The sequence below is a fragment of the Rhincodon typus genome, chromosome 8 (assembly GCF_021869965.1).
Source record: "Rhincodon typus isolate 14 chromosome 8, sRhiTyp1.1, whole genome shotgun sequence".
In the NCBI taxonomy this organism is placed as follows: Eukaryota; Metazoa; Chordata; class Chondrichthyes; order Orectolobiformes; family Rhincodontidae; genus Rhincodon; species Rhincodon typus.
In genome coordinates, this window is record NC_063339.1 from 84,736,379 (window position 1) to 84,750,900 (window position 14,522).

Below are 14,522 nucleotides of genomic sequence, written 5' to 3' on the forward strand. Positions count from 1 at the left end.
AGCTGGATGCGTCTGCAGAGGATGGGATCAGACTGTTCCCGTGTCTCCACAATGACTGACCCAGGCTTTATTTCGTAAAATTAAAACTGATTGAGGACAACTGTCATTTTAAGAGAGGCAGTCTGAAACTTGAATTCACTAACAGCCTGCTTTGATGGATCGTGCAAGTTGCGGAAAGTTCGACTCTGAGATGTAAGCGGTCAACCCGTTCGGCTATTAAACGAGAGGTCGACAATTGGAGGCCACCCAGGCAGGAATGATTGCAGTTTACTTTTCAACGCAGTTCCGGGTTTTAAATACGGTGAGGAAAGCGTTCCTCAAATGGAAATCTTATCCAGTGAGTAACCACAAAGGTGTTTCGATGTTGCTTCAATGGCTAACGGAAAGAGCTGCGGATGTTGGGAATCTGAAACTAAAACAGAAACTGCTCTAGAAACTCAGCAGGTTTTAGGAGTACCTGTGGGAGAAAACGGAGTTCTTAACTCTGATTCTCTGCTAGATCTGCTGAGCTTTGCCTGTAATTTATGTTTTTGCTTTTAAATAGATTTTTATCCCATCTATTGGGATGAAACAACCAGAACAGCCATGTATGGAATTTAACCCATTAGAAATCTGAGAAGTGATTAGATTCAAACAAACGTTGTAATGATTCACTCTTTCTAAGCCTCACAGGGAGGGAGATCTGGAAAGGGGGGCAGCTGATGTACTTTGGTAGTCATGGCCGAGGGGTTACGGCAGTGGACTTGCAATCCATTGCCATGTCCCTGCGCAGATTCGAATTCTGCCGACTACTATTGAGAGCTTAAGACAAATAAGAAGGAAGTTTGCTCCCCGTCTTCTTGTTTGCGAAGGGAATCACAGGAGGTGGGGGACAAAACCATTTCACTCAAATCGCCAATGGTAGGAATATACTGCCTCTCAGAACAGAACAAGCAGAAACTCTAGTACGCATCCCAACTTGAAGAATCAAATTTCCTGCTCCTCTGATGCTGCCTGTCCTGCTGTGTTCCTCCAGCTCCCCCGACTGTGTTATCTCTGACTCTAGCATCTGCAGTTCTGACTGAATCATTGAGGTGGACATTTGCATTGCTCATCTTGTTGAGGCTATAAGCCAAGTGCTGGGCAGTGAAACTGGAACAGTCTGGGGCTGGAGTTCACCTGGCCCAGACATGATGGGCTGAAGGGTCGTTGTCTTTGCTGGAGATCTCTATGACCAGCTGTGGTCAGCTCAGCTGTGAAGTGATAGGACAACGTTTGCAAAATGCACCGGAGCCAGGAAGGAATCGAACCGACTCTACCTTAATCTGGCTGCCAGACACGTTATCCATTGGGACTGGGGATATCTGGCACTGTGCATATTCCTGGAATCAGTATCTGGGAGCATCGGGAAGATGCAATGCTGGTGTCTCTTTGCCCAGCCGTGTGCAAACCCATCGCTTCTCAATCCCTTCCTTGTGCCTTATGATCCCTGGACCTGCTGTCAAGGTAAAGAATGGCTCCATTTTCTGCCTGTTTGTATCAAGCAGCTCATTGACCTCGGAGCTGGACGGTCAGAGGGAGCTGGAGGTGAGACAGGGACAGAGGCAAAAAGAGATGCAACATGAAAGTGTTTCGAGTTTGTTGTGTGTCGGTTGTTTTTCGCGTGGATCTCTGCCGGTTGCTGTACTGTCAGATTACCAGGAGCTGCAGTGACTGGGTCGCTGGTGAGTTTTCGAAATTGAAAGTAGCATGTAAGCAGCCTGTGGGACTATTTCAGCTCACTGTCCCTTTTATATCCCAGCTCACAGAAACAATTCTCATTGTCTGGAGAAGTTGTTTGTGATCCGCCTAAAGCTGTCTTTACTTGCAGAAACGTGTGTGCGGACGGAGAGCGGACGTGAAGCACATGGAGCGGGTATAATCCAGAGGTCTGTGCCACTCTCGGAGATGTGTCTGTGCGTCTCCATCTGTGGGTATAAATGAGGATGAGTTCCTCAAGGAGGTATTAGCACAGTTTTACCCTCTCAAACTTCGATCCCATTTGAGATTACAGGGATAAACTCAATGACATTTGCCTTCGAAACGTCAGAGTACACAAAGCCATGTGCCAAATACTGGAATTTAGGACTAGAATGGAAGGAGGTTTTATGACCTGCACTGAAACGATGGGCTGAATTGTCTTCTTCCACGCTGTAAAAACTCAGAGACGGAGAAACAGATCTGCAACGAATACAATCACAAATGAAAATGCAAAAGCAGTGCCATTATTGAAAGATACAGTACTGCTACTGTGTTCTGTAGTGGGCTAGTGGTTAGGATTCTGTGCTTCATTTCTGTGTGGTCCAGGTTCGATTCCCGATGAGGGGCTTGAAGCTTTCTTCTACTAATTTATCATGGTGACAACGCTTCTTGATTTTTCAGGAACTGGCAGCTAATCTATTTTGTCCCACCCATGTGCTGTTGCCCAAACAGTTTTATTTTTCCATAAGTGCTCCCACAATGCTGTGAGGGACAGCATAATGGGAGGCTACCCCATTTTCTAATACGCTGTAGTTTCTAATGCAAGTGACCCTGCCTGCCTGTGCTACGTACTGGTTCCGTAGCGCTCTGGTCTTGTAAATGAGGGGTCGTGAGTTTGACCCTCACTGAGGGCTTTGGTACTTTTTGTGTACCTGCTGCTTCCAAGATCCAAAGGAGCGTTTTTAATATCGTCTAAAATTATGACAATGTCATTTCCGCTACAGGCCAGAAATGTGTTTGCAATGCCACATTCTTGTTTGCTTTTCCAGGAACTTGAGGAAGACCATTCGGAAGGACAGGAAGCAGCTGACGTGATCAACATTCGGTAGGAAGACTGAGGTATTGCCGTATAAACTGCAGACTGACAGGGGAGGAACACGGACCAAGGGCAGTGGCCGAGTGCTTCCTTTATTTGCTGTAACCAGACTCTAGTTTTGAAATCTGAAATGGGACAATATAGGCTAAGTGAGTGAAATTCTACCTTCTGGGGTTTGGTCTTTCCAGGGGCCTCTGTCACTCTTGGCGGAATATGTCCCTGTTTGTTTCTTTCTGTGGGTGATGTTAAGTTCTCCAAAGGGGCATGAAAACAGTTTTCCCATCTCAAACTTTAGCCCCATTTGTTCTGTTGATTAAGATTAAAACGTTTCGGTGAAAATATCATTGAGATGAATACTTGAACCGTCAGAGCATACAAGGCTACAGGCCAAGTCCTGGAAACTGGGATGATGGGCCTCTTTCCGTGCTGTAACACTCAATGGTTCGATCATTTTGGAGGAGAAACTGATGTCCAGTTAAAAAAAAGCCAGAAGCCGTGTCATTAACAAATTATGCAAATACTTATGTCCTCATCCTTGGTGGTCTATTGTTTAGGATTCAGCGCTTTTAGTGTCCGTATCCAGCAAATCAGGATTTGTTGTCCTGATAGTGACAACAGCAAAAGCAGAGCAGCTCTGACAGGAATCCTTTCTATGTTTCGGATGGGTGAATGTCCCCAAGAACACCAGACTCAATGTCCCAGCATCTTAAAGAAGGGAAGGGTGTCTTTACTGTCTCTGCTCAGTCGAACAGCTGATTCTCCTCTGATTCCCGTTTTAAACTTTCTCAAAGCTAAGACCAGGCGATTTGTTTTGTTTCCTTTCCATTCCGAGGAGCCGCAGTGATTTGATCGATTTAAAGGTGCCCATCAGCAGCTTATAGTGTTACTTCAGCTTCCCCTCCTCTGATGAGGCTGAGTCATTGACTCTCATGTTCTCGGTGATATTTACTGAGTGAGAAAGTGAAACTATTACACTTCCTGCAGATCAGACTCAAACCTCATCCAGGCTTCAGGACAATGAGAATGAAGAGTTTGGAAGTATGGAGAAGTTGTGAATTGCACGTGAGCCAGGTGAGAATCCACCCGACAATCTCCTAATCCATAATCAGGCGCGTTATCCATTGCACACTGGCCCCCTATATGGCTGACGTCTACATGCTGCAGAGTTGTGGTGTTAACAGGGACATGAGCAGCAATGGCAACATTCACAAGATGAACAACCGGCAAAGATAATCACCGTCACTGCTATCGTCCCCACTTTGTGAGGTGGTGAGATTCAATAGCAAAGGAAACATATTTGTCCTCAGGTGCCTGCTTCAGTACCACCTGTCTCTGCTGGAAATTTCCATTGCTTTATTCACAGTCCCTTCGGTATTTTATGACCTAATCTAAGTGAAATGTACTTTCAAGTTTTAAGTTATGGTTTCTTCGATTCAATACCCTGAATAAATTCAACGAGAACTTCTGGTCATTTCTAGCCTGGAATCAGACGAGTTGAACGACACCTTTTTTGGTGTCGCCCCTTCACTGCAGCTCAGTGCCTCCAAACTTGCCCCTGTTAGCATCAACCTGTTCTCCACCTTCTTCACCAGATTATCACAGCTTTGTTTTCATAGAAACCCGGGCGACAAATGAACCGTTTCGAAGTTTAGAGAGTGAAGCATTTCTGGTGAAGGTGGCCCTGATGTGAAAAAATGATACAAGAGCGTGCACACATCATGTCACAAGGGTTACTCTCAGCATGTCTGGTGGTTCAAATGTTTAGAATTCAGAGCTTGCATCGCCCAGCCATAGATACAATTCCCAGTCAGGAAACGAACATTTCTTTCCCTTGCATAAATAATCCAAATGCAAACGAATACCCGGTTACAAACAGAACACACACCTTGAATCTGCCAGAATCAGCCCAGTGAGGGATTGCTTCCAACTGGAAGGACAATGACAACAAATACACAGGAAAGCCATCATCCACATATCTCGCTCCAATCCACTCACCATTCTAATTTGGAAATACATCAGTGTTCCTTCAGTGTTGCTGGTTATAAATCCTGCAATTCCTTCCCTAATGGCATAACGGGTATACTTAGGTGCTAAGGAGTTCAAGAAAGTGGCCAATCACCTCCACCTATGTGGTAATTTGGGATAGGCAATGAAATTTCAGATTGAGATTGTGATTTGACCTGAACAGCAATTGTGCATTGCCGGTTTAATTTTCCAAATGAAGTCTGGGCCATTTATTGTGGAAACACGGAAACAGTAAAATCCCACCCACTAGAGAGACATCCTTGTCACAAGAAACCAGCTCTCCTGAACACATGGCTATCTCCCTTCGAGCCTTTCTGCTTCTTATCTGTTCCCAAGTACCTGGTTGTGCCAGAGCCGGGATTCGATTTTAATTCCTGACTTTTTACATTGAATTCTGGTTATTTCAATGTCTCAGATCAGGTATTGATATCGTGACCATCAGAGTCAATGTCCCAGCGTCTTAACGAAGGGGAAGGTGCCTTGACTGACTCTGCTCAGTCAGAAAGTTCACCCTTCACTCTCCCCTGAGTCTGGAACACAAAGTATGTTGAAAGATTTACAAAGCTGGAAACTGGATTATCTGTTTCGTTTCCATGTTTCCATGTACCAATTGACAATTTTGGCGCTGTTTATAATGTTGGAGGTGGGTAGCGGTGAGGTTGGGCAGGTTGCTTAAGATGATAGTTTGAAATTCTTTCCACTGACCTGGGTCAGTAACCAGAGTACGTGGATTTAAGGATATTTAAAAGAGACATATTTGCACTTATATTGCTCTAATCAACACCAGTGAGGAAACCAGTTTACCATGGGCATACATTGTCTAAACCATGATTCCTTTTCTTCTGAATGTGATATAAAATCAGAAATCACGCCACATCAAGTTGTGGTCCAACAGGTTTATCTGAAATCACAAGCTTTCAGAGAATGGCTCCTTCCTCAGATGAAGTGGATGGGTGTGATATATTCACAGCAAAGACCCTTTGGGAATCATAGACCAAAATCGATCTCATAAACCACCTCCATGCTCTCACAAAGATTAAAAAAAAATATATCAAAGGCAACAAGGGCTCATGCATGGTTCCAACCTATAACTTCTCACAGTCCCGTCATCCACCTGAAGCAAGAATCAGACTGTGAGACCAAAGACCCAGCCTGGTGAAGTCAGAATAAATCAGGAGCCACGCAGGCAGTGACAGAGTCCCTACCTCGGATGTTGGAGACTAGAGTTCAGTTGTATCTACTCCAGAGGTGTGTAATAACATCTCTGAACAGGTTGATTAGACAAAAAAAAAACAATTTCCTGTTGCTTTGAGCAGTGAAAGCAGCAATGAAAATCCACTGCTCGTTCTGTCTCCCTGTTCCTGGGACGGTGATATTTGTCCCTTCCCCGTGGGACAGAGCTTTCTCCATTGACAAATGCATTAAACCATTTCCCTCAAAGGGCAGACAGTGCTGGGCGAGTATACGCTCTGTAGCTCTCTCTCAAACACTGGAAGAGGGAAGGAGCAGAAGGTGTGGAATCAGACTTGTGCAGCAAATTGTAAACGGCGATTTGGAACTTTCATCACATGACATTTATCAGAGACAGACAGAAGGACTGAAAGCTGCTGGGAAAGAGGGAAGTCTGAACTGGAGATTCGTCCCTTCAGCAACTTAAAATGTGATCTTTCTTTGCAACCCATTTAGTGTTCAGAGTTTGTCTGCACACAGGGCATCCGTTCATTTGCGGCCTCCACAGCAGGAGTTAATTTCTGACACCAACAGTCCCATATTAAGTGAATCCGAGTGAAACACTCGCTCACTGAGAGTCATCGCCAACGGCTCTGAGTTGCGGGGCTGCAGCCAGTTCAACGCAGAAGGGAGGATTAAAAATGAGCCATTGCTTCTCCCTCACCCGCTCCGTCACATGGCACCATTCCTGCGCAGAAAGAAGGCATCAGTCCATCGAGTCCACGGCGACTCTCTGCCTCTTGTATTTCTCTGTGGTTATTCACAATCGGTGATATCTGTCCCTAATAATGGTGAACTGTATCTATGTCATGCTGCAGTGTCCGACATCCTTTTGTCACTCACGTCTGAAACGGCGTGGCGAATTACTGCCAGACATGGGAAAAAACTGCAAGTAATGTGTTTCTACTTCACCGGTTTATTCCATCTCAGAGAGGAAGTTTTACGATTCAGTTCGGAGATGACCGACTGAGAACAGGAAAAGACCGTTCGTACCTTCACAAGTGTATCGCCTCACCTGTGTAAACTTGGCTAGTGTATCAATATGAGATATTAATTTCAGATACATGAAGCTGTTGGATGCAGAAAGCTGGTCAAAATGCATGGGACAGGCCACTACAAAACACAAGCTCACTCCTAACAAATAGCAGAGGATGGTTTGGATCCAGCGACCTGGGTTATGAGCCCAGCATGCTCCCGCTGTGCCACTCTGCTATCTTGATGCAGGTTTTTCTCAGACAAGTATTCAGCTTTTCATCTGGAGTGCAGCATATACATTCGAGTATGATGTCAAACGGTCTTCACTGTTGTTTTGTTGCACAAACGTGTCAGCTGTGTAAATATAACCTTTTTCTAAGTCCCCACATTCTGTTGGTGGATCTATGATTTCACTCAGAATCACAAAAATTGTCACAGCTCAGACGGAGACCATGCAGCTTACCATAGCTGTGCCACGTCTCCACAATAAACAAATGATTATCTCTTTTAGTATCAATCTTTTCCTTTCTCGCTGTAACTCTGCATTTTGTTACTTTTAACATAACCATCGAATTCCGTTTTGTGTCGATTGACTCTGCCTCTTTGGCACTGTCAGACAGTGATTTACCAACCCTAACCACTCCTTGTGTGAAAACGTTCTTCCTCATGTCACTTCTACTTCTTTTCATAATGGCTTTAACTCTCTGCCTAATCGTTCTCGATCCTTTCAGGCGTGGCGTGGGATCATTTTCACGCCCTTAGTTTCTCTGTCTAGACCCCTCGTGACTTGGGAAGTTTCAATCAGACCAGCTTTCAGCCTTCTGTTCCCCAAGGAGAACTGTCTCAGCTTTCTATTACATCTTCATTGTTAACATGCAGGTATATTTTAAACCTTCAAAATTAGGAACTACCTTCGATGCTCCACACTGCCAACACCTTCAATGCCTCCAGAAACAATTCTCCTGATGCTGTCTGGCCTGCTGTGTTCTTCCAGCCTCCTCTTCGTCTACCATTCTCATGAACCTGTTCAGTGCTTTCTTCAATCACTTCACATCCCTGCTTTCTGAAGTTTCACATGCACAGTTGAGCAGCACTGCAGCTGAAGAAATCATTCAGAGTCGGATTGCCTGCGCGAACATCCTGAAACTCTCATTCTCACTTTGAACAAGTGTATCCCTTTGCCATGTTCGCTGCAATGGTACCTTTGCCCCATCCCAAAATCAGGCAGCTCAACCTCTTTTAATGAAACTGCTTTTTGACAAAAGTTGATTGGATTTTTAACAAAACTGAAGACAAGACATGAGGACTTGAAACCAGGACATCTTACAGTGCGCCAAGATCCAAACCAAGAGTCATAACCCTTGAGACAACGAGGCATCACCAGGTCAGACAGGCAACTCTTGGACCAGCTGAGCCTCGCTGAGCGTGAAATTCATCCTAATTTCTCCAGGAATTACAAGCAGAAAACAGTTTCCAGAGCATCATCTTCTCATTTGGACGGTGCTTTTTGTCCATTCCGCTGGGACCGGGCTCTCTCATTTGGCAGAATATTAAACCATTGTTTTTCTCCTTGCTGGTAGTGCTGGAGGGGGGCAGAGCCCATTCGCTCTACTGCTCCCTCTCAATCATTTAGGGTGGGAGGTCTCAGTTACAAGCATGCGCAGGAAATGATCAACTTTGTGAACTTTCTTCAAATGCCTGTTATCCGAGGAATAGAAAGATGCTGTGAGCTGGTGGGTAAGAAACGGACACGTGAGAGTCTTCCTTCGGATAAATTAATACGAATTTGTTTTTGTGCAGCCTGTTTGATGTTCAGAACTCGTCTTCAAACTGCAATGCTGCAGAAACGCTTTGCAACGCAGGCTTCAGTTTCTTTGCTCCCTCCAGAGGAGGAGTCAATTTCTGACACCAACAGTCACTGATTGAGAGAATCCGAGTGAAACACTCACTCACTGAGAATCATCCCCAACGACCCTGAGTTGCGGGGCTGCAGACAGTACAACGCGGAAGGGAGAGTTAATAATGAGCCATTGTTTCTCCCTCACCCGCTCCGTCACAGAGACAGGGAGAGTGACGTCATAAACCCATGGCATCATTCCCGTGCAGAAACAATCCGTTCATTCCATCGAGCCCAAGGTGACTCTCTGTCGCTTGTATTTCTCTGACGTTTTTCACAATCGGTGACATATCTCCCTAATAGTGGTGTCTGTACCAGAATGCTGTCTCCGACATGCTGATCCTCTGATCATTTACATCAGAAGCGGCATGGGGAATTACTGCCAGGAATGGAAAAAACTGCACCTGATGGGTTTCAACTTCCCCAATTTATTCCCATCTCAGATAAGAGGTTTTATAATTCAGTTCAGAGCAGACCACAGAGAACAGGAGAAGACCTTCACAAGCATGTCACCTGCCCTGTATAAGCACGGCCAGTGTATCCATATGAGATATTTATTTCAGATGCATGAAGCTATGGGAAGCAGAAAACTGATCAAAACACAGGGTGCGGAGCAGAACACCACATGTCTGTAGTAAATGGCAGAGGATGGTTTCAAGTTTTCGATCTCAGGAGTAGGGGCCTAGCACGCTCCCGCTGTGCCACTCTGTTGTCTTAACGTGTGAATTTTTCAACAAGTATTCAGCTTTTCATCTGGTGTGTGGCATGAAACCTTACAGAATGATGTCAAAAGATCTTCACTGTTGTTATGTAATATTCTGTTGCTTAGACGTGCCGCGCTTGTGTAAATATTACCTTTGTCTAAGTTCCCACATTCGGTTGGTCGAGCTGTGATTCCACTCAGAATCACAAAATTTGTCAAAACGCAGATGGAGGCCATGCAGCTCGCCTTAGCTGTGGGTGCACCGGGTCTCCGCAATAAGTACATGAGTGTCCATTTTAATATCATTCTCTTGCCTTCTTCCTGTAACTCTGCATATTGTGACTTTTAACAGAACCATCGAATTCCATTTTGTGTGACATGAATCTGCCTCTTTGTCACAGTCAGACAGTGATTTACAGATCTACTTAGTCATTGTATGAAAAACGTTCTTCGTCATGTCATTCTTACTTCTTTTTCTCATGACTTTAAAACACTGCCTAATCGATCCAATCAGGCGTGAGAACATTTTCAACCCCTTATTTCGTCTATTCATACCCCTCATGCCCGAAACATCGACTCGCCTCCTCAGATACTTCCTGACCTGCTGTGTTCATCCAGCTCCACACTGTAGCGATTCTGTCTGCAGCAGTTCTTGCCAAGTCCGGATTCATTCAGAGTAGGATTGCGTAGCGAACATCCGGAAACACTTTGTCGCTTTGAACAAATGTTTCTCTGTGCTGTGTTCGGTAAAATGTTAGACCAGCCCCATTTTTCAGAAAGCTGATCGGGCAGTTTAGTGAAAGTGAAGATAAGAAATCTGTGCTCGTCCGGGATTTGAACCCGGGACCTCTCGCATGTCAGCAGCAGAAAAGACCCCAAGCGAAAAAAAATCATACCCCCAGACCAATGAGCTTTTGGCGTAAGTTCACCTCGCACTCAGAGTGAAGTACGTTCCACGTTGTTCGGGGAATTCGAAGCAGCAAAGAGTTTCAAGAATATTTTCTTCTCAATCTGTCTCGCTGCTCCCGGGATGGTGCTGTTTGGCCCTTCTCTTGGGAGCGGGTTCTCTCTATTTTAGGATTATTGGACCATTTGTGTCCAGTTGGATCACAAAAAGTTTTCAAAGATTCGTGAAGCTGGAGATTGGGTTTCTGTTTTGTTTTCTTTCCAGGTTTCCACCTACCAACTGAATTTTGTTCCCAAAATCTCATCGCAATCTTCAGGCTTCATCATGCCTGTGGCTGAGGGAATTCAGATTTGTGGATATATTCAAAAGGCCGGGACTGTTCTGTTTAGAGCAAAGAAGATTAAATGGAGATTTCATGGCGCGAGATAGTGAGAAACTGTTTCCACAGGTGAGGATCAGTAAACAGGTAAATAGTATTTTAGAACATTAAAGATAAAGAGGACTTTTCACCACCAGTGATAATGTCTGTTGACTACCGGCAGAGGTTGTTTAAAACTTGCTTCCTTCTTCCCCGTGCACCATATATTCACTGCAAACACTCTCAGGGATCACAGACTGAACTCAATCTCATTGAAATCAGATCTCATCATTTTGATGTGTTCAGATCTGCTTCCCGTAAGTCAGTTCATTGAAATAAATATCTCATATTGATATATGGGCCACGTTTACACAGGTGAGATGACACGCGTCTGAAGGTCTGAATGGCCTTCTCCTGTTCTGTGTCGGTCTGCGATGGTCTTATTTGTTAAAACTGTTCTCTGAGATCGCAGGAATAAAGTGTTGAATTTGAAAAACATCAGTTGTAGTGTTTTACATGCGAAGGATGCCCTGCAGTAATTCCGCACGCTGTTTCAGAAAGTAGCGTCCTTCAGGTGAAATGAGAAGTTGTGAATGACAAGAAGATCGGAGACAGCATCACGACACAGATACGGTTCACCATTATTAGGACAGATATTACCGATTATGAATAACCACGGAGAGATACAAGTGACAGAGAATCGCCGTGGACTCGATGGGCTGAACGGCTTCTTCCGGCATGGGAATGACGCCATGGGTTTATGACATCACTCTCCCTGTCTCTGTGATGTGGAGATGCCGGTGAAAAGTGTCACTTCACCTGATGGAGGAGCAGCGCTGTGAAAGCGTGTGATTTCACGGAAACCTGTTGGACTATGACCTGGTGTCATGTGACTTCTGATTTTGTTCACTGCCTCTGTGACAGAGCAGGCGAGTGAGAAACAATGGCTCATTTTTAACCCTCCCTTCCACGTTGAACTGTCTGCAGCTCCGCAGCTCAGGGACGTTGGGGATGACTCTCAGTGAGTGAGTGGTTCACTCGGATTCTCTTTATCTGGGCCTGTTGGTGTCAGATATTAACCCTTGCCCGGTAGTAACAAAGAAACCGACGTTCGCGTTGCAAAAGACTTTCTGCAAGATTGCTGTGTGAAGTCGAATCCTGAAAACCAAACAGGCTGCGCAGAAAGATCCCGTCTAAAGTTTCTGAAGGGATTAGTCTCCAGTTTCGACTTCTTTCTTTTCTAACAGCTCTGCATCTTTCTCTCTGTCTCTGATTAATGTCATTTGATGAAAGTTCCCAATCGTGGTTTATAAATTCCTGACGTTTGATTCTGCCTCTTCTGCTTCTTCACTCTTCCAGTGTTCAAGAAGGAGCTGCAAAACGTATACCATCCCCAAGCACTGCCTGCCCGTAGAGGGAAATAGTTTGATCCATCTGCCATTGAAGACAGCCCGGTGCTCAGGGAAAGGAGCAAATAGCAGCAGCCCGGGAGCAGGGACAGAATGGGAAAAAGCTGTCCATTGTTGCTTTCACTGCCCGAACTGAGATTTTTTAAATGCCAGCAGCCTGTTCAAAGATGTTATTATGCATCTCTGGAGCATATAGAACTTGAAACCGGTCTCCAACATCCAAAGATTACTGTGTGAGGGTCAACTAGATTACAACAGAAAGCTGATGCTCGACGGAACTGTTCGTTAGTGTAGAGGTGTGAGGGTCGTTGACGAGGCTGCGAGAGGTCCCGCGTTTAAATCTCGATGGAGCCCTTGTTATCTGTAGTGTGTCCTCTCTTCACTGTTTGACGACTTTTCGCGAAAATCTTTGGGAGTGTGTGAAGGTGGTTCATTATGAAATCTAAGACAGTCTGAGATCCCAAAGGGTCTTGGCAGTGAAAATCTCAAATTCGGAGAAGACGGAATCGAACTGTTACTCACCCTGGTCAACGAAAAGAATTTCTCACGATCAGCTCAATCAAACTGCCCAACCCCACTCCTAACATGAAAAACAGCGCGAAATTTGTTAGTTAGGAGGTGAAACATGGGAAGGAAACAATATAGAAAACCCAGTTTCCAGCTTCGGGAATATTTCAAAGCTCTTTGTATACCAGACTCGGGGCAGAGTGAAGGGTGAACGGTCTGAATGAGCAGAGCCAGTCAAGTCAGCTTCCCCATCTTTATGACGCTGGAGTATTGACTCTGATGTTCTCGGTGTCATTACCCGATCTAAGACGTTGAAATAATCAGGATTCTTTGAAAAGATCAGGAATTCAAGCAGGATCTCTGCAGCAATGCAATCAGATACTTGGGGACAGACAAAAAATGGAAAGGCACGAAGAGAGATGGCCTGGGGTTCGGGAGAGCTGTTTCCCGGTGACACGTATGTCTCTGCAGGGGGTGGGATCAGACTGTTTCCATGTTTCCACAACACATGTCACAGATTCTATTTTTAAGAGGAAAATTGGCAAAGGACATTTGTTTTTCTTGTAAAATGACAATCAATCTGAAACTCACGGAATCACATCTTAGAGACAAATGTCCCAGATTCACCGTCCCCATCCACGGATATGTCCTGTTCCACCTTCATGACAGACTCAGCATAGATGGCGGCATAATGTGACATATTCGAGGAAATTAACTTGGAGTTCTCAACATGGCATCCTGGTCCCATTCAGTCTCAGGGCATCCGGTTTAACGTGCACAAGGAAACCGCCTGCTGATTCCCGCCTACTGTTCTCTCTCGGCTGATGAATCCGTAGTCCTCCATGTTGAACAGCACTTGGATGGAATACTGAGGCTGGTAAGAATGAACTCTGCATTGGCGATTTCAATGTCCATCGCTAAGAGTGGCTCGGCAGCAGCTGGTCAGGTCACAAATCATAGTTGTTCGATTGGTCCTGCAGGTGGTGAGAGAACCAAGAAGAGGGAAAACACGCTTGATCTCATCCTCACCAATCTGTCCTCAGCAGACACATCTGTCCACGACAGTAACGGCAGGAGGTGACAAAAATATAATTCTTGAGGGTACGATGTCTCGCCTTCACATTGTGCATGCCACCCATTGCGTTACATGGCACTGTCACCATGCTAAATGAGCCAGACTGCAAACAGATCTAGAACTCAGCTTAGGCATCCATGCGGGGGTGTGGACGATCAAAAGCAGCAGAATGGGACTTCAAAGAAGCCGCAGTTGTTGCTTGTCGCTCGTAGAAGATAGTTGGAGTGTGTGGGTTTTGAATATTGATCGTCTTATGCTTGTGGTTTTGACTTAAACCGAGAGCTCCGTAGATTTCTCACAAATTATGTATAGTTGTACTTTCGGTTACTTTTTTTCATGCTGCGTTTGAAAGAATATTGTTATAAGATTCCTGGGCCTTAATGTGCTGGATATCCGCAGAATGTTCAATGACTAGAGAATATTTTCTAACAGCTAATTGACGGGTCGGAAATGTGTGACCAGGAAATAGTGAAAATTTCGACTCACAAGATATATTGGTTAACAACTGCAAAAACAAATTTGCTGGAAAAACGCAGCAGCTCTGGCAGCATCTGTGAAGGAAAAAACAGAATTAACGTTTCGGGTCCGGTACCCTTCCTCAGAACAGTTCTGAGGAAGGGT